Genomic DNA, 19,491 nt, shown 5'->3' with positions numbered 1-19,491 from the left:
TGTGTTGTCGTTGACTCCCCAAATGATGTTAACATACTGCAAGAGGGTCTCACAGCTACAGATAACTGGTGTGAAAGTCATGGCGTTAAGTTAAATGCAGAAAAATGTATTATCATACCATTCAGCAAAAACATGCCCCCTTCGGATTACTACATCGATGGTAACCCCCTAAGCACACAACCTGTGGTGAGAGACACGGGTACTCAGGTTGACAACAATCTCACATTTGACCATCATGTGGCAGCAGGGGTCAGAAAAGCCTTTTACTTGGTACATCTCCTAAATAAAGGGACTGCATCCAGAAAAAAAGGAGGTTATTACCTCTCTGTACTCCTCCCTCATTAGGCCTATAATTGAATGCAATGCCCCATTTGGTATGTACCTCTCCAAGCACCTGCAGCAACTGGAAAGGCCACAGAAATGCTTCACAAAGTGAATCCATGGCCTCCAACATATGTCCTATGCAGACAAGCTCACATCACTATCACTCTACTCGGTATCATACAGATTTCTCTCTAACTCCTTGCGCATTACCCACTCAGTAGGCCTAAATCTAATATGTGTCATCAACAAACACTGTTGGAGAGACCGGTTTGTCTCCCAGAGGCTGCCCTGTCTCGGAAACAGACTTCCCATACATGTCAAAAGAGTACCTCACTGACTCTCTTTAAGCACAACCTTGATGAGTGGATGGTAAACCACAAATTTGTCCCAGGGGTTCCACCTCTGTCCCTCATTAACAAGGGCAACAGGTGCTGACTGAGGGTTCTTTTTTAGGGATAAACTCTTGGCTAGGCTTGTAAGGGCCCCAGGGCTATTAGCCTAGTAACCTCCTATGATCTTATGATCCTATGAATATGGAAACATCACCTCCGTTAGCACCTTCATCTAATGCTGTGGGCCTGAATGAGTTGTAAGCATTGAAACCTTACTCTGATAGAAGGCTCTCACTCAGGGCTAGCCTCAGCAATAGTGAGGCCCAGTTTGGATCATTTTATGGGGCCCCCTTAGCTGACCCCCCATTTATAACCACAACCCTCCCTCCATGCCTATTTCCTGGACTTTAGACTATTTCAAAGTAGGTAATCAGGAATATTTGTTGTTAGTGCATATTAAAAACTAAAAATATGTCTGTTTATTTGCTTATATTTTGTCTTAAGACAAGGTAAATAGAAGCAAACTACCAGAATCCCTTATTATCTCCAGATCCAACATCCCTAGTAGTTCATCTGTCAGGGTCTGCTTAATTCATTCAGGCACACTATAGGAGGCCTGTTTGATGGGCAATTGAGGACATGGGTGCAACCTGGCTTAATAGAAAACATGTTCCCAAACTCCTGTAGTACTTGCTCAAATCTCCCGATGCTTGATAGGATATAGCTGCACACTTCTCCCTTATCCCCCCACACTTCTTTTTTTTAAATTTTTCTCTCTTTTCTTTCTCCCTCATTTCCCTTCTTCCTCTCATTTGACAAGTACCTCACTCTCCTTCACATCTTATGCCCAACAATAATATGTACTGTAAGTGCTTTGTTCTTTGTAAATTATTTTCTCCGTAATGACATTATACTCTATGATGTTATGAGAGTGTGTAGATACTCTTCTTACTGATTTTACTGACTGAATTATTTTATCCCATCTACTAATGATTGTGTTCACTCATACTACATATTATCCTGACTTATATCTCTCGGCTAGCTTGCTCTTACATTATCACTGCAATGCAGATATTGATTAAAGTTTATTGTTTCTTCGGTTGCACTTTTGCTATGCAGAGCCTGAAAATTGCCTAAGCAGTTCAATGCTCCATCTTGGTTAACTAACTTTAAATAAATAAATAAAAAATAGCTTTGTAAGTTAAACATAATCCAGCATCTTGAGGGTGTGCTGCAGACATCACCAAGAGAATCATGCTATTAAGAAGCAGACTCATTTTGAAACATGAAACCTGGTAAAATCTTCTGACTTATCCCAGTCTCCAACTCTTGCCCTCCATGCCCAGTGTCCTTGGATCCTGGTGGTACAGGGCAAATGGGTCAGTGAGGCTGCACTTAACATTTGTGTGAAGACTATGGGGGAGTAAAGAAAGCATGAAAAAAAATTCTAATTCCTATCATACCTTCTCATGTTGTATTACCCTGTTCTTCCTTTATGGGCTTCCAGTTACCTCATGTATTTGCTCCAAATGGCTGGAGATGCTTACACAGTTAAATCAAATACCTTGTTACAGTCAATATGTTTCCATAAAAAAAAACACATAAACCTGTCAAACTTCCTTTCAGTGCTCAATAATAATAACAGCAATACTCTCAGGTGTCTGCTTAGAAATGACACAGATTACACAACATTCCACATAACTATTTCTGAAAGTTTGCTTTTATTTATTTAATTATTTGTTAAAGTGGGTAAGTGGATTAGCACATTCAGATCTTTTCCAGCAGTATCACAGGTCACAAGGGCAACAGTAACAACTGCATGCAGGGATAATCATGTTTTGGAAGGTGGTAAGAAAAGGATATAAGGAGAAAGTACAGTTGTTTACGCTTATCATTAATGTAGGTGTTCAAGTGTATTCACTGTTGCAGTCCTAACAGATGGGATTTCCTGCCATGGAAGCCCTTGGCTGGCCCAACTACAAGAGAATTTTTTCCTCCTCCTGAAAGTGGCAGATGCACTGTCCAATGTCATAGGTTCATAGGTTCATAGGTAGGTACTAGGCAATCTGCCCGAGGGCATTTATAAGCCTAGCCAGAGTCTGTCGGCTTTCGCCACCCCATTGATTAATTAACTGATCCCTGTCAAGCCAATGAAGTGATCCCAGGGGTATATTTTCTGTTACCCATCCACTCGTCAAGGTTTCTCTTGAAGAGTGTTAGTGAGGGGCTCTGCTTAATATAGTTTAGAATTTTGTTCTAAAGCATGGGGAGTCTCTGTGACAGGAATATATCCCTCCAGCATGTTCTGTTTATTGTTGTGGTGAGGTTTAGCTCACTAGAGAGTGTGGCTCGCAGTGGCTTGGATTTCTTTAGGTGGATCATGTCCATCAATTCTGAGTTGGACATGGCTCTGTAAGTCAAGCAGAGATCACCTCTGAGTAAGCGATATGCCACTGAGTACAGCCAGAGTTTTTTCAGTCGGGCTGCATAGGACATATGTTTGAGGCCAGTAATCTTCTTGGTGAGGTACTTTTGTGGTCTTTCCAGCTGTTGGAAGTGTCTTGTGAGGTACATCCCAAATGGGACATTGTACTCTATGATGGGTCTGATGAGTGATGAGTAGAGGGGCACTATAACCTCTTTATTTCTAGATGCAAACCCTTTAGTAATTAGATGGGCCATATAGAAGGATTTCCTAACTACTTTGGCAATATGATTGTCAAAGGAGAGTTTACTATCTACCTGGGTCCCCAGATCTCTTACTACCTCTTCTGTATTAAGGTGGCTGCCACCTATGTGGCAATTCGTGGGTGTTTTGTTTTTCCCAAATGGGATGACTATGCATTTATTGACATTTAGCTTGAGGCCATGACTTTGACACCAGGTGTCCGTCTCAATAAGGTCCTTTTGGAAGATGTCCATGTCAGCCAGAGAGTCAGTTATGGCTCCCAGTTTGCAGTCATCAGTGAACTTGGTTAGCCATAGTCCTCCTGCATTTGCCTGTACTTCTGAGAAGTATATGCCGAATAGTAGGGGTCCCAGGTTCGAGTCTTGTGGGACACCACTTGTGACTGGTTTAGAGTCGGACTTGAGGCTCACTATTCTTACCATGTGAGTTCTGTCTGTAAGCCAGTTGGTAACCCATCTCGTGACGTAGGGGCTTATGTCCAGGCTGGTGAGTTTTTCTGTAATACCTGAGTGGGGAATGGTGTCTAAAAGCCTTGGCAGGGTCAGGGTTGGCTGTGTGAACAACCTTTCCCTCGTCTATGGCCTTGGTGACTGTCTCGAAGAAGTCAACCAGGTTTAGTAGGCATGATCTGCCCTTAAAGCCGAACTGGGTTGGGTCAATTGTTTGGAGGTTCCCAATGTCTTTGTTAATGAGTTCCATGATGATGTGCTCCATAGCCTTGCAGACCAGGCTAGTCAGGCTTATGGGGTGATAGTTACCAGGGTCAGTTGTGGCCCCTCCTTTGTGGAGTGGAATAACCATTGCTTGCGCCATTTTATGGGCATGTAATCTGTGGAGGAGCTGAGGTTGAACAACATATTTAGGTGGGGGGGGGTTAGTTTGTTCTGTTGTTCGTGCAAGACACAGCCTGGGACATGATCTGGCCCCACTGACGCTGTGTTTTTGGCTTTTGAAAGGGCTTTTTTCACCTGTGCATCTGTGATTTCTGGGACACTACTCTTTTCCAGTACTGTTGTGGGCCTTTTTGGGGGTGAGAGGGGGGTGAAGTTTGCACTGAATCTATCTCCAGTATGTTGGCAATATCAGTAGGTTCAGTATATTTTGTGCTATTTTGCACTTAGATTCTTAACATAGCCAAAGAAGGCTTTGTGGTTATCTTTTGAATCCTTGGCTATTTTTCTTTTGAAGTTAGCCTCGGATGATTTTATGGGGGACCTTAGTTTCTTACTGATACTGATCAGGGATGTCTTTCCTTCTTAGGATTTGCTTTTTTTCTGAACTAGTTTCCTCCTTCTGTTGTATAGCCTGTTTATGGCAGGGGTTCGCCAGACTGGTTTCCTTCTCTTAGAGGAGTGAGTCTTGGTTTTGATAGGGATGGCATGATCCATGCATCCTTGTAGGTGCTCATAGAGTGCATTTGTAAAGGTTTCTGCATCTTGGGGAGCATTATCTTTTAGCGTGGGGGCTGTGAAACTTACCCCCTCTGTCTTAAGTAAGGTGAAGTGTGCTTTAGTAAAGGTTTTTACTGTGGTTTCCTTAGCTGGGGGTGGTAGTGGGGTGTGAACATCCAAAGTGATTAGTTTATAGTCTGATCTAACCAGTGACGGGTTGACCTCCGGTGTGGAACACCTGTCGCCCATGTTGGTGATGACCAGATCCAATATGTTTTCACCTCTGGTAGGGAAGTTTATCAGCTGATCCAGAGCATTTGAGTTGATGAATTCCAGGAAGCGCTGGGCCTGGGAGTTTGTACTCGAGTAGTTTTCCCAGTTAATGGCAGGGTAATTGAAATCACCCAATATTAGGGTGTTTGGTAGGACCTTCATGTTTTCCAGTGTCTCCAGAAAGGTGGAGTGGTGGTCCTGGGTCATGGAGGGTGATCTGTCACAGGCCACAATTTGCATTGCAGATTTGCCCGATGTTAATTGCACATGGATGATCTCAGAGGTATCATGCTGCGCCACTAACCTGGAGATGTAGGTATCCTTGATGAATATGGATACACCCCCTCCTTTTGTGTTTCGGTCCATGTTCTGTGGCTGAAACATGTGGTATGAGTTGTATCCCAGTAGTGCTGGGGTGCTCATTGGAGCCTTGAACCAGTTTTCAGTTACTGTACAGATGTTGACATTCTCCATACTGAGGACTTCTTCGAGCGCATGCATTTTGAGATTTAAACTCCTGGCATTGAGCCTAGGGGTGACAGATGCAAACTGTCTCTTGCCAAGCAATGCAGCTTATCGAGCATGTCGTCCCAGGCTGACAGACACTGGATCCCCTTTGAATGACACCAGAAGCTTAGCCAATTGTTGAAATTTATCATTTTTTATTTATACTGAGGTATCATTCTTGGTGAGGGCAGGATGCTACACAGGGTCAGGGTCATACCAGCCTGGGCTACATGATCAGAGAGCTCTTCCATGTCTCTTTTCATGTAGTCTAGGGAGGTACGTCTCAGGTAACTCACACCAACATGAACAATGACAGAGTCATATTTGTACTTGTTCTGGAGTGACCTGAGTGCTTGTGTTATGTGGTGGATTCTGGCTCCCGACAGGCAGCTAACAGTAACCTTCTGCTTGTCCAGCCTAATGAGTGAGACGTCAGTGTGCCTGACTATAGAGTCACCTATTACTAGTGTGTTAAGTATGTTATTTCACCTTAAGGGCTGTGATTGTGCGGCACACTGATTTTGTGTTTTATGTGTTGTCTGGTTTGTGACGGGAGGTGCAGGTTGTTTGGGTGTCTACTTTGGAGGTCTCTGATGCTTTTGCCAGTTTTTATTTAGAGCCTCTAAGTATGAGTTTGTGTATTTATGTATATTTTTCATGAGTTCTGGATATAAAGGGATTCAGGTGATGCCATGACCTCAGTACTTTCTTGCCCCTAAGAGGTAGGAGCTCCCTAGCAGGTCCCTAAAGTCAGGGTCCTAAGCTCAGATTCACAGGGAGTGAAATGTCTGGATCTGACCAAGGAAATCAAATCTTCAGCCAGCCTAACAAGGTCTTGTTTATAGGCCTGAGTTTGGGAGCCAATAGGTCAAGGCTGGAGCAAGGTAGATAAAACTTTTTTAGTGTGAGGCCTTAGGCTTAGGCATTAGGGCAACATCTGCACTAAGATCTGGACACAGACAGATAACTGACTCCTGAGGGTGGTGAGCTGAGGTAATCTGATGATGAGAGAGCCTGTTGTCAGTTTTAGAGTAGTATTCAGAAGTCAGAACCTGCAAAGCGGCCCTGGACCCAACTGATGAGGTATGTACTTTAGCTTGTAAGAAAGTAGAGGGTCCCAGTGGTGTAGCAGACTCCAAATGGGTCTCAATAAAGGCCTGTGCTATAACCTCAGTCACTGCAGGGGGCTGCAAAGGTGCCTCACCTTCTTCAGCGATCACAAGCATAAGAAGACTGGTGAATGAGCATCGTCTGAGGCCCTGAGTATGCTTCACTCTTCCTTTTTACACCTTAGGAGATCAACTTCAGCTCAATCACCAGATGATATAATAAGCAAAGCCCCTAATGACTCGCTGATATGTTTAGCTAGAATCTCATCCCTGTGTTCTATTGTTCTACTATTAAAGTGAGCACATAACTGACAGGATCATTGTGTTCATGGCCCAAACAAGTCACACAAAAAGAATGAAAGTCTCAGTGTGGTATCTGTTTGCCACAGGAGAGACAGCTATTAACTTTCTCTGACATTTGTCAAGAAACAGATTTGAAGTTCCCCAATGGGGTAGTTAACTTTAGATGTTCTTCTTTCTCCGGGAGGGGGGGTGAACTGACCATTGCAATGACTAGCAGTCTGCTTTGGGCTCTGAAGTCAAGAAAGAACAGAGTTCATGGTTCTGAGCAACTCTCTTTATATCCAGACATTGTGATGTTGGACAGGGTGCTCATCAGCTTCAGGAGGAGGAGAAAATTCTCTGGTAGTCAGGCCAGCCAAGAGCTTTCATGGAAGAAATCCCATCAGTTAGGACTCCAGCAGTGAAAAACAATGAATATCATGCAAAATCCACACAGTTTGCTCAGCTTTCTGCAATACATTTCTCCCAAAATACCCCAACCAATTTATTAGATTTAAGCTTCTGTTTGCCCCCTATTATGAGTCTGAAAATAGAGTACTCCTACAACACATATATAGATCAGACTGTTTCTGTTTTCCCACTTTTACTCAAGTGAATCATTTTTCTCTACAGATCTGCCTGTCTTCCACCACTCAACACACACACACACACACACACACACACACACACACACACACACACACACACACACACACACACACACACACACACACACTTCTTCCGGCTTTTTCCCAGTTAAGGGTCACCACAGTGACTCACCTGTCCGCTCATGATTGGCAGTGGAGTTTTTACAGTGTCAAGTTGCCAGCCTGGCACCCAACCTTCCACAGAAGGCATACACACACATATGTACTCATGCCTAGGGCCAATTTAGAGTGTCCAATCCACCTACAGCATGTCTTTGGGAGGAAACCAGAGCACCCAGAGGAAACCCACACGACCACAGGGAGGACACGCAAACTCCACACAGAAGGCACCCCAGCCAAGAATCAAACCAGAGAATCTCCTGCTTGTGAGGCAGCAACACTAACCGCTGCACCACCATGGCCACCCACACACCATGTTCCACTTCTCTGTAATGATTTTCCTTCTTTCTCTTACTGCAGCAAGCATCTCTTGCATGCTGTTGAACTGTTAACATTCTGTCACTAGCCTTAGTAATAAGCAGTTACCTCACATCACAGTATATTTTTTTACTAATGCTTACTAGTGTTTGCTTTCATACTATCTGATACTGACAATTCCACACATTTCTTGTAGTTGTATTAATGAGCAACCAAACATAAATCCCATGCAAGCAAGAGAAGCACAAGAAAGCACAGTACCTTTCTATCAGTCCTCAAATTAAGCCTTGTCTTATTATCTTCTGAGATAGTAACAGAAGTTGTACTCAGAACCATTTGGTTAATCTAACCAGTTTTGGGTTGAAAACCTGGTTGATTTCTCAGCAACTAAGCATCATGGGAGCATAAGCAGCTGACACTGTGAGACACACAGGTGATGTAAAACTGATAATAACACAGGACTAGTCACTGCATGATGGGTAATGTTGTCCACTTCAATAACAAGACCTGTAACCAGATTACCAGTAGGAGAATGCCCTGCACTTTGCTGTAGTATGTTTGATTCTCACAGCCTGGTGTGGGGCCCCTGAGGTGAAATAGGTTCAACTGGCCTAAGGGTGACCATGCTCTCAATGATCTTGAACCAGATCTCTATAACAATATATATATATATATTTTTTCAGGGTAAGGAGTGACAGCTATAGAAACTTCGTTGTTTTGGAGATATGAAGTAAGAATCACATGACCTTAAAAAGCATTTAGCTAACTTCAGAAGAGGCAGGGGTTAAGCTTATATACAGTTTCATGCAGGAGTTACCTTAACAATTTGTTTAACAGAATATGTGATTTCTATCACAGAATTTAAGACATTTTATGTATTTGATATGTATTAGAAGGAATCAGCTGTTCTCTCAGACAAAAAATATTTGCTTTGGGAAAATGTCCCACTGGAAAATTCAGTTTTGCCAGGATCTTGTCCAGAGTTTGTATTTCTGTACATGAGTGGATGCAAATGTAAGAGGATCTAAAACTGAAAATCTTGAATACTCATCATTCAATAAAAGTAAATATATTGTACAGTATATATCACCATAAACCCATGCTTCCATTATTCATGCTGTTTTGTAGTTCTGACATTTGAATTGTGTACTCATTTTTGTTGCGTTCTACTGTCATGGAACTAACAGTCATTTAGGACCTTGTAACAGCTTCGACCCAGCCATTACTTTAGTATCTATACAACAAGGTAAGCTTCTCTTAGTACACCTGTTGTCTATTTATAATTAACCTTTTCCGTTTCCGCAAGTGTTACCCATTAGTCAAAATGTTCTGCAAGTGCCACCCATTAGTCAAAATGATAATCTCATATTTCTAAATTCCATATCACTTTACTGTCTAAGTATTGCTGCCATATTTAAATGTTTATGCCGCACACCTATTTGTGCAGAACTCTATAACCAGCTGTAATATATTTTCTGTTTCTGCCTCTATCCATTTTATTAATGCTATGACACTTGGGCCGCATATGCAGCAATCATATCAACACGGTTCTCTGCCACTTCTTCATGTTTCACCTCAATTCTTTTTTTAAATATAACACGTTATTTTCATAAACATAAACAGTCTATTATATTTTCATTTTTCTTTTTGTACTGTAATTTAAAATCATAGAGTTGTAGTCTCAGTGATTATCTGCCTTTATCAAGTGGTGTTTTAGACCTTGTGTAGCTAAATATTATCTCTAATGGTTTATGACTACTTTTGTTGTTGTTGTGTCTCTCGGCCTTTCCCAGTTAGGGGTCGCCACAGTGGAACTCTGGTCCGCTAATGATTGACAGTAGATTTTTATGTGCCGAGTTACCGGCCCTGACGCACAACCTTCAACAAAGGTACTCCCATTCACACATGTCTCCACACAGAAGACGCTCTAGCTGAGAATCGAACAGGACGACATCTTACTGTGAGGCGACAACGCTACCGCAGCACCACCTTTTTTTTTTCGAATATTACTTATGTATGTATGTATGTTTGTATGTGTATATAAGAAATGTCAACAGCTGTTACACATGATTGTTTTTCAGTGTGGCATTAACGTTTCTTCACATCAGAGAAAAAGCTGTGGTCATGTGCTCCTACTTTTGCTTTCTGTCCTCTTCCTAATTCCGAAAACAAAACAAAAAAACATAGTCATGCTGATCTGGTATAGAAGTCTAGTATTCCTCTGCTTTATCTGTTAAAGTATCCCATGACCAAAAATGACCCTTTTTTAAAAAGTTAGAGGACATTTTTCAAACCACCTCTGTTTTTCATGAGTTGTCTTTTTAATACAGAGACATGATGGAAGTATTTTTAAAATACTAGGCTATAATTAACAATTCCTGGCAATCTTCTTACCTCTATTATATGTTGTGTATACTATTTAGTTGTTTGTTTATTTATTATTTTTCCTTTGTTGCTTGAGTTATTCCCACTAGTCTCGTACTGTCTTTTCAAGTGAGACTTAAGGTGATATTTTTGCTAATAAGGTTAATTGATATGCCCTGTTGAGAATATGTAAACATAAAATTCAAGTATAATTTAAATGAACATTTTTCTTGTTTACTACCACATAATTTTCTCTCAGCCTTTTGAAAAACTTTGCAATGTTTCTTTGTGTTCGTTTTCCCTCTGTCTTTACATAGATTACTATATTATCAGCGTAGTCCGTTATACCCTTAATACCTTGTATCATGTATTGTATCCCTTGCTAGAATATCTTGGCTGCAGAATTAAGATATTAGAGTAATTTGTATCTCTCTAGCCCTATCTGTGTAGAAATGTGGTAGGTTTTTGCTTTCTAAGTATAAGTCAATTTGATGGTAACCTAATTTTTAAAAATTAAAACTTTGACTTACTGCTGGCTTATTTTTTTATTTTCTTATTTGTTTGATGTATTTTATTTTACATTTGTTTTCTGGGGCTAATGCACTGATCTCGGTGGACTGTGTACGGGCACAGCCCTGGTGAGTATATCACAATGGAAATAAGATAAAATTATATACAATGTAATACAGATATGCATATCTATACAAACTTTAGAGATCTGTACAAACATTATGCATGATAAATTGAAAAGCAATTTAAAAGCAAGGTAGGTATGAGAGTGAGTAATGCATTTGTTGTTACTTCGAATGGTATTTGCATCTGTTCTTTCAAACAAGCTTAATTAATTTGGCTAAATTAAACTAGTAGGATAGTAGGAAATTGAGAGGATAGTGAAAAAAGGTGAGGGGATAAGGGAGATTAAGAAGTGAGTAAAGATCTCAGCAGAGTTGTTGGGATGAATAAGTGGAGATGAAGGAGTGAATAAAGATAGGAAAGGCAATGAGATTTAAGTGATGTGATGGAACTGGTGCCACTGGTATGTGATGGGACTGGTGGCATTGGCATGTGATGTGATAAGATTGGTGGCACTGGCATGCAATGTGATGGGACCTTTGGTAATGGCATGTGATGTGATGAGACTGGTGGTACTGGCATGTGTTGTGATGGGTTGGTGGCATTGGCATGTGATGTGATGGGACTGGTGGCAATGTTTTGCAGTGTGATGGTACTGGAGGTACTTGAATGTGATGTGATGGGACTGATGGCACTGGCATATGATGTGATGGAACTCGTGGCACTGGTATGTGAAGTAATGGGATTGGTGGCACTGACATGTCATGTGATGGGACTGGTGGCACTGCCATGTGGTGTGACGGGATTGGTGACACTGGCATGTCATGTGATGGGATTTGTGGCACTAGCATGTGATGTGATAAATTGGTAGCACTGACATACGGTGTGATGGGATGGTGGCACTGGCATGAAGCTTGTATAAGTATATGTTTCTTAAGATGAGTTTCAAACTTTGTGTATGAGGGGAGTTTTCTTATGTAGGTTGGTAGTGATTCTCAGGCAGCAGGACTGGTGCAGTGTCTTAGCTGCAGGCTTAATCAGTTTGAGGCCTGAATTGTGAGAGATTTGAGGCTGTATGATGACATTCCAGGAAACAGTTTGTGTGCTATAGGTAAGAATGAGTCAGGAATAAATGTTTTGTAGAGCACGGTAGACAGCAAGTGGTCAAAACTTTGATAGGAAGCCATCTGACTTTTGAGAGAGATATGCAATGGTATTCTTGATGAGATGAGTTTGTGATGAAATGTCATATTTTATTAAAGATCATTTCTAAGGTGGTTGCATTTTTTTTTGAAAATCAAATTCCTTTTCCCATGGCTGTCTTTGCTGGGGCTGTCATATGAGGAAGAAAGTTTTCTGACCCGGAAAGGTGGTGAGCTCATTCTCTTGTACGCTCTTACAATAACTCATTCTGTTGTACGCTCTTACAATAGCTCATTCTCTTGTACGCTCTTACAATAACTCATTCTCTTGTACGCTCTTACAATAACTCATTCTCTTGTATGCTCTTACAATAACTCATTCTCTTGTATGCTCTTACAATAACTCATTCTCTTGTACGCTCTTACAATAGCTCATTCTCTTGTACGCTCTGACAATAACTCATTCTCTTGTATGCTCTTACAATAACTCATTCTCTTGTACGCTCTTACAATAACGCATTCTCTTGTATGCTCTTACAATAACTCATTCTCTTGTACGCTCTTACAATAACTCATTCTCTTGTACGCTCTTACAATAACTCATTCTCTTGTACGCTCTTACAATAACTCATTCTCTTGTACGCTCTTACAATAACTCATTCTCTTGTACGCTCTTACAATAGCTCATTCTCTTGTACGCTCTTACAATAGCTCATTCTCTTGTATGCTCTTACAATAGCTCATTCTCTTGTACGCTCTTACAATAACTCATTCTCTTGTACGCTCTTACAATAACTCATTCACTTGTACGCTCTTACAATAACTCATTCTCTTGTACGCTCTTACAATAACTCATTCTCTTGTACGCTCTTACAATAACTCATTCTCTTGTACGCTCTTACAATAACTCATTCTCTTGTACGCTCTTACAATAGCTCATTCTCTTGTATGCTCTTACAATAGCTCATTCTCTTGTACGCTCTTACAATAACTCATTCTCTTGTACGCTCTTACAATAACTCATTCTCTTGTACGCTCTTACAATAACTCATTCTCTTGTACGCTCTTACAATAACTCATTCTCTTGTATGCTCTTACAATAGCTCATTCTCTTGTACGCTCTTACAATAACTCATTCTCTTGTATGCTCTTACAATAACTCATTCTCTTGTATGCTCTTACAATAACTCATTCTCTTGTACGCTCTTACAATAACTCATTCTCTTGTACGCTCTTACAAGAACTCATTCTCTTGTACGCTCTTACAAGAACTCATTCTCTTGTACGCTCTTACAATAACTCATTCTCTTGTACGCTCTTACAATAGCTCATTCTCTTGTACGCTCTTACAATAACTCATTCTCTTGTACGCTCTTACAATAACTCATTCTCTTGTACGCTCTTACAATAACTCATTCTCTTGTACGCTCTTACAATAACTCATTCTCTTATGCGCTCTTACAATAACTCATTCTCTTATGCGCTCTTACAATAACTCATTCTCTTGTACGCTCTTACAATAACTCATTCTCTTGTACGCTCTTACAATAACTCATTCTCTTGTATGCTCTTACAATAACTCATTCTCTTGTATGCTCTTACAATAACTCATTCTTTTGTATGCTCTTACAATAACTCATTCTCTTGTATGCTCTTACAATAACTCATTCTCTTGTATGCTCTTTCAATGATGCTCCGGAACTTCAAAGTTGAGTCAAACCATCTTTTCAAGTATTTAAATGATGTGGTTGTTTTTATGGAGGAATTGTTTATATATGTGATGTGAAGTATACTGGGACTGTCCATAGGGCTGCCACAATACTACAACTTTCCTAGAACCAATGTTACATTTTGGAGAGAAGATTATTTTGATGTCTATATTTTGTCATTTGAGTGTGGTTACTTTTTTCTATGATTTTTTTCAAGTGTGTGGGGTGTAGAAATAGGGTAAAAGTGGATCAGGTTGTCTGTTTTCTGTTTGTTTAAGAATAAATGCTATTAGGGTTTATTTCCTGATGCTGGGTAAAAAAAAAAAACAGGTTTATTCAGAAGGGAATGCTGTCTAGACATGTGATGAGTATTATTATGTCTGCTGAAAGTTTGTTCAGTGAAATTTTGGAGTGTGGTGAAGTGTGAATGAAATGAAGCGTAGGGTTTTGCTTGCACATAGAGCAAGCATCATCTCCCAGTTGTAGGAGTGGTTTGACTTCTTTAGTTATGCAATTATTTTTACTGGATTTGGTAATCATTTATCTGAAGGAACATATTTCTCTTGAATTCAGAGGAGGATTTGGATTATGCTGGATGCTGCTTTATTTGGGTGTTGAATGTTGAGAAGTGAGTCCTGTCAAGTGTTGATAAGTGGTATTTTAGGTTGTCATTTGTCATTTGTCATTACTGTTACTGGATTTTGTCTAAATGTTACAAACTTTGAAGAGGGCTTAGGGTATTTATTATAAATGGTGAACATTATGAGGCAGGTTAAAGTCTCCTAGAATAAGGAGATTGCATTTTCAAGAGTGACAGAGAAAGTGTAATTTATGATCAATTTGAACTTGGAAAGGTGGGCAGGGGTCCCAAAGTATATGTAGGCTAGTAGGGTGGGTGGTTTCTTGGTGGAGGGATACTTTAGGAGTATCCACTTTGGATCAATATCTGGGGAAAACTGGCTTGTGCTAATATTCTGGGGCTAAGGTTAGACTTGTAAAGTATAACTGTACCTCCTGCAGTCTTATGACCAGGACTATTATCATGTGAATAGTTGTTTGATGGAAAAATGTTATGCAAGTTTGGTATCTCATTTGTAAGCTTTACACATTATCACTGTTTTTGCATGTTGACATCTATGAGGCACTCATAAATAACTAATGTCTTGCCTTTGACAAGATGAATTAGATGCCTGTAAATATAGTATCTCTATTCTGTATGGCACACAGTAGTACCACAGCATAGATAGTGCAAGTTTTTTATCAATATTGAATAAATCTCCTGAAGGCACAGCTGGTATAAAATATTATAGCAGACTTCATTCAAGCAGGCAATATCTGTAACCTTGTCCATGTTGGATGAAAGAGCCAAATATGGAAAAAGTGGAATCCGCATTTCAAAGATAATTTTAAATTGCATGGCACAAAGAACAGAAGATAAATCCAACAATACTGTAAATAAACATTTCATGAGAAAGGAAGGTTATGGTAGGGGTTTGCAGGCTTCTGTTCTTGTACCCCTATTGTACAATCTGTTTATGTCTGATTTCCCAAATCAAAATAAGATTTTAGTAAGCAAGTTTGCAGATAATACTAAAATTGTTGTTATTATTAACACTCTTAATGATCAGGCTAAATTTTTTGAATTCCCTTTATTTATGATCTGTAAATAGAAGCATGGGGTTTAATGCCAGTTAAACTAAGGTGTTGTATTCTGTGCTTAATAATCCATATATTTCCCTCAGTTTAATTTCTCAAAGTCGTTTGGGTTTTTAATACCACAATGGGAAGGTAACCCATTCTTAATTCTGGGTATCATTAAAGTTCATGAAATTAATATTGTTTTAATATTTTATGTTAACCAAAAGTGCTCTTTGCAACACTCACAATGTGTCCAGAATTGACTCCTGTAATTTATATGGAATTACATGTACTGGTAACACATCTAAGTATGACTGTAGATTCATCAATCAACTCATTCAGAGCCCCATTATATACAAGAAAACATATGATAAAGGCAACATTGTTAACTAGATATTGGTTTCTGACTCAGGTACATTTTTTTTGACTGCTGGTATGCTTCTCTATACTCTAAGGGACTATCTCCTAGCATATGCCTATAGAAGTATAACCCACCTGACCAAGTCATATCAATATAAAACTACACATAACATGTCAGAATTCAACCAAAAGAGATTTATTGACATTTTAAAAGTCATCAACTGGACTATATTAAAAAAATGTCCCTTTAAATGATGCCATCATACATTTCACACCATATTCCTAAATACTTTTAATAGCTTTGCTTCTATTCCACAATAGAAGAATAAGAACTAACCACTCTTCTTGGCTTTCAAGAAAAACTTAAAACCTTATGTACAGTAGAGAGACAACGCATGGCAAGGCTGGCAAAACAACAGAACTAATAATCTTCAATTATCAACTCCATAACCAGGTAAAAAAAAAAAAAGTTAACCTTGGCAACAAATTATTCTATACACACCTTTAATCCAATCACAAATTTAATCTCCAAATTTAATCTCCAAAAATTCTGGTTTTCACTTAATTCCCTACTGAGCCTGGGTATAAAAAAGAACCCATCCCATCCCCTTACAATACCCCATTGCAAACTGCAACTGATTTCAGTACTTACTGCATTGAAAGCATTGCCTTCTTAACCAAAAACAAACCTACCACTACCATCCATTTGCTTCAAATACCGTAAATTAGCTCTGTATTAAAATGTAAGCACTCGAAATGCCGAGTGATGACAAGCTAGAAAAAAAGACCAAAACTAGCAGGGAAAGAGCAAATGTCAAATGCGTGAAACTACTGAAAATTTCTGTCAGCATTTTTTGCACCGCTTGTTGCATTCATTCCACGAAGATTGTTGGAAAGCCAAACTTAAAGGTAAAATTCATAGTTTTGAGCATAATGGAGGGAATCGTCTGCTAGATGTAGAGTGCTAGTTACATGGCTGGGGTGTGGGACAAACCGGAACAACCACTGGTGTTATTGTTTTCTGTCAAGAGATTTAGGATAAAAACATGCTGACCTAGAGACTTAAAAAAAAACAACACTGTAGACTTAACAACTTAGGGAAGCAAGTATAAAAAGTGATGAGCACTTTGTATCATTACATTATTTGGCTTTGTTATGTTAACATTAATGTTTTTGCAGGATCCATGATTCTTTTCACTGAATGAGCAAGCACCTTATCCAGCAGGCATCTTTATCATCCTTGAGTCAGTGATTGAGGGCTCACAGAGGTTTGTTCAGTCACAAAGGCTTTATGTTTTTTTTCACATAGAGATATTATGAGATGGAAATAAATTAGTTATCTACTTCGAAATTTTGAAAATAATGGAGGTTTTCAATGGCTAATGGAAACTTTACATCTGCAAGAATCTTGCAAGTGCTTTATAAGAACCATTAATATCTTCAAGGTCTTTAATTTGACTTAGAGAAGTAGGGGTGGTACTCATAGACAGTATGCTTATATGCCATGGATTTGTGTGTTACTTGTACACAAGTACAATAAAGATGCGATTCAGAGAGGCACGTTATGCATATACGCAGCTATTCAAAGGTCACAGAGACTGTCTTATGCTAATGACTGTATAATGAACTTTAAATGAGGTATGACATGCAAGTACTACAACTATTGGATTATAACAGGGTATTTTTCCTGCCCTGTTTGATTCAATGTTACAGCAAATGCATGTGTTACAGATATACAAAAGGAGAAAAAAATGATCTCAATTTGCAATAGGCAAAGATGCTAGCATCACTGTCTGCTACTCTGATCTGCTTGCTTCCATTGTACTGCTAACCAGTGAGTGAAGCAGAGCTTGGCAACTTTAGAGGAGGGGATACAGACAAAGGGTGGCTCATCACAACTTTGAGGAACAAGAACCGTTTCACTGCTTTAGAATAGACAGGGAGATTATAAGGCCTTTAGAATACATAAATTTAAAGTGCCACTTTTAAAAGAATGTGACGTGTGATTGTGGTGTAGGCCTGTCAAGATGTGGTTGATTGTAGTGTAGACCTGTCAAGATGTGTGTGATTGTAGTGTAAGCCTGTCAAAATGTATGTGATTGTAGTTTAGGTCTGCCAAGATGTGTGTGGGAAGGTGAAAGTCTCATGTCTACTTAATGACTGATGTTTCACTACATGAGCCATAATAAGGTCCATGCATGTTGGCCTTGTGTCTATTGCCAAGTAATGTCTATGCAAGTTAATCCTATGTATTTCTATTACCAAGTTCATAGGTTAGCACTAGGCTAACTGCCCTTGCGAGCCATTGTAAGCTTAGGCAATTATTCTTTGTGAGACTCAAGCCCTGCACGTTGTGTTTGTAAGGCAAACACCTTAACCATTAGGCCATCCTTCCAACCAAGTACCATTGTCTGTGACAAATAAATAGGATAATTTGTTAAGTGCAGCATATGAAATGGAAATCTTTATCAGTATTGTGAAAATAATTTATACCTAGGCACTGTCACTACCAGAGTTATAGCTTGTCAGTAGTTTATAAGCTAATCCTGAAGAATTTCCACTGTGTACTAGTGATATGAGACGATTCCCTCTATTATGCTCAAAACTATAAATTTTACCTTTAACTTTGGCTTTCCAACAATCTTCGTGGAATGAATGTAACAAGCGGTGCAAAAAATGCTGACAGAAATTTTCAGTAGTTTCACTCATTTTATGAAATTCTTATGCAAATGAGGCTTGTAAGTACATAGCTCTATGAATCACATTACGATGCAATTATGCAAGTGCAACAAACATCCCTGTCATCTTCATTTTATCATGAACGAGCAACTTACAAGCACATAAACATGCATTGTCACTACTTGTGCAAGACCTTTGCTGCGCTACACCTAAACCAGCATAGCTTGCCAGCTGTCTGAGCTGCATGTAGTCATATTGCATTGGATGTAGTTCTCACAGCCTTGGGGTCTGACTTTCATGCCAATATTTACCATTTTGTATTAGACTCTGGCAAGTGAAAGATGGGTACATCTGTGATAGTTCAGGGCAGGACCCCAAAATGGTGTGTAAACTAGGGTAAGCTCTTCCTTTACCTGTATTGTCAGTCCTAGGGATGTAGGCTTGAGAGTATGGGTCACTGTCTATCTCACAAGTATTACTATCTGGACTGGACTGGTAAATGAGCTCTCCGAGCAAAAAGGAATACCTTCGACTGGTATACAGTGCCATCAAAGGTATAATGACCTGCAACATGGGCAGTCGCACCAGCTTATCTGTTGAGTTGAAGAAGTGGAGGAGACATGCCCAGACTACTTCAGTAAGTATAATATCTCCATTTTTATTCAACTTTAAGATATGTAAGAATGTTATAGCTATAGGCAGAGACTGGGGTGGTAATGACAAACTTGCAGTTTCTCCAAATTATTTAGCAGTCAGTCATTCTGTAATTATTTCAGAAGTAAGGCTATGTGAAGAATAAATTAGCTACAGAGGTTACCACTTCCCTAGAACAGACTTCTCATTCATGTGAAACAGAGCTCTTCCCTAAGCCTATTCAAATGCAGTTTGGACCAATGGATGGGAAGTCACAAATTTACCACTGGCTTGTTGCTTGTGACCCTTATGGACAAGAGTAGTTTGTAGATTCCAGAAGCCACAAGCATATACCAACGCCATCCTAGCCTGTGGGCATTGATAATTGGGAAAATGGGGGC

This window comes from Protopterus annectens, chromosome 5.part1 (genome assembly GCF_019279795.1).
Source record: "Protopterus annectens isolate FY-2018-M chromosome 5.part1, PAN1.0, whole genome shotgun sequence".
In the NCBI taxonomy this organism is placed as follows: domain Eukaryota; kingdom Metazoa; phylum Chordata; order Ceratodontiformes; family Protopteridae; genus Protopterus; species Protopterus annectens.
Note: the sequence above shows the minus strand (reverse complement) of the source record.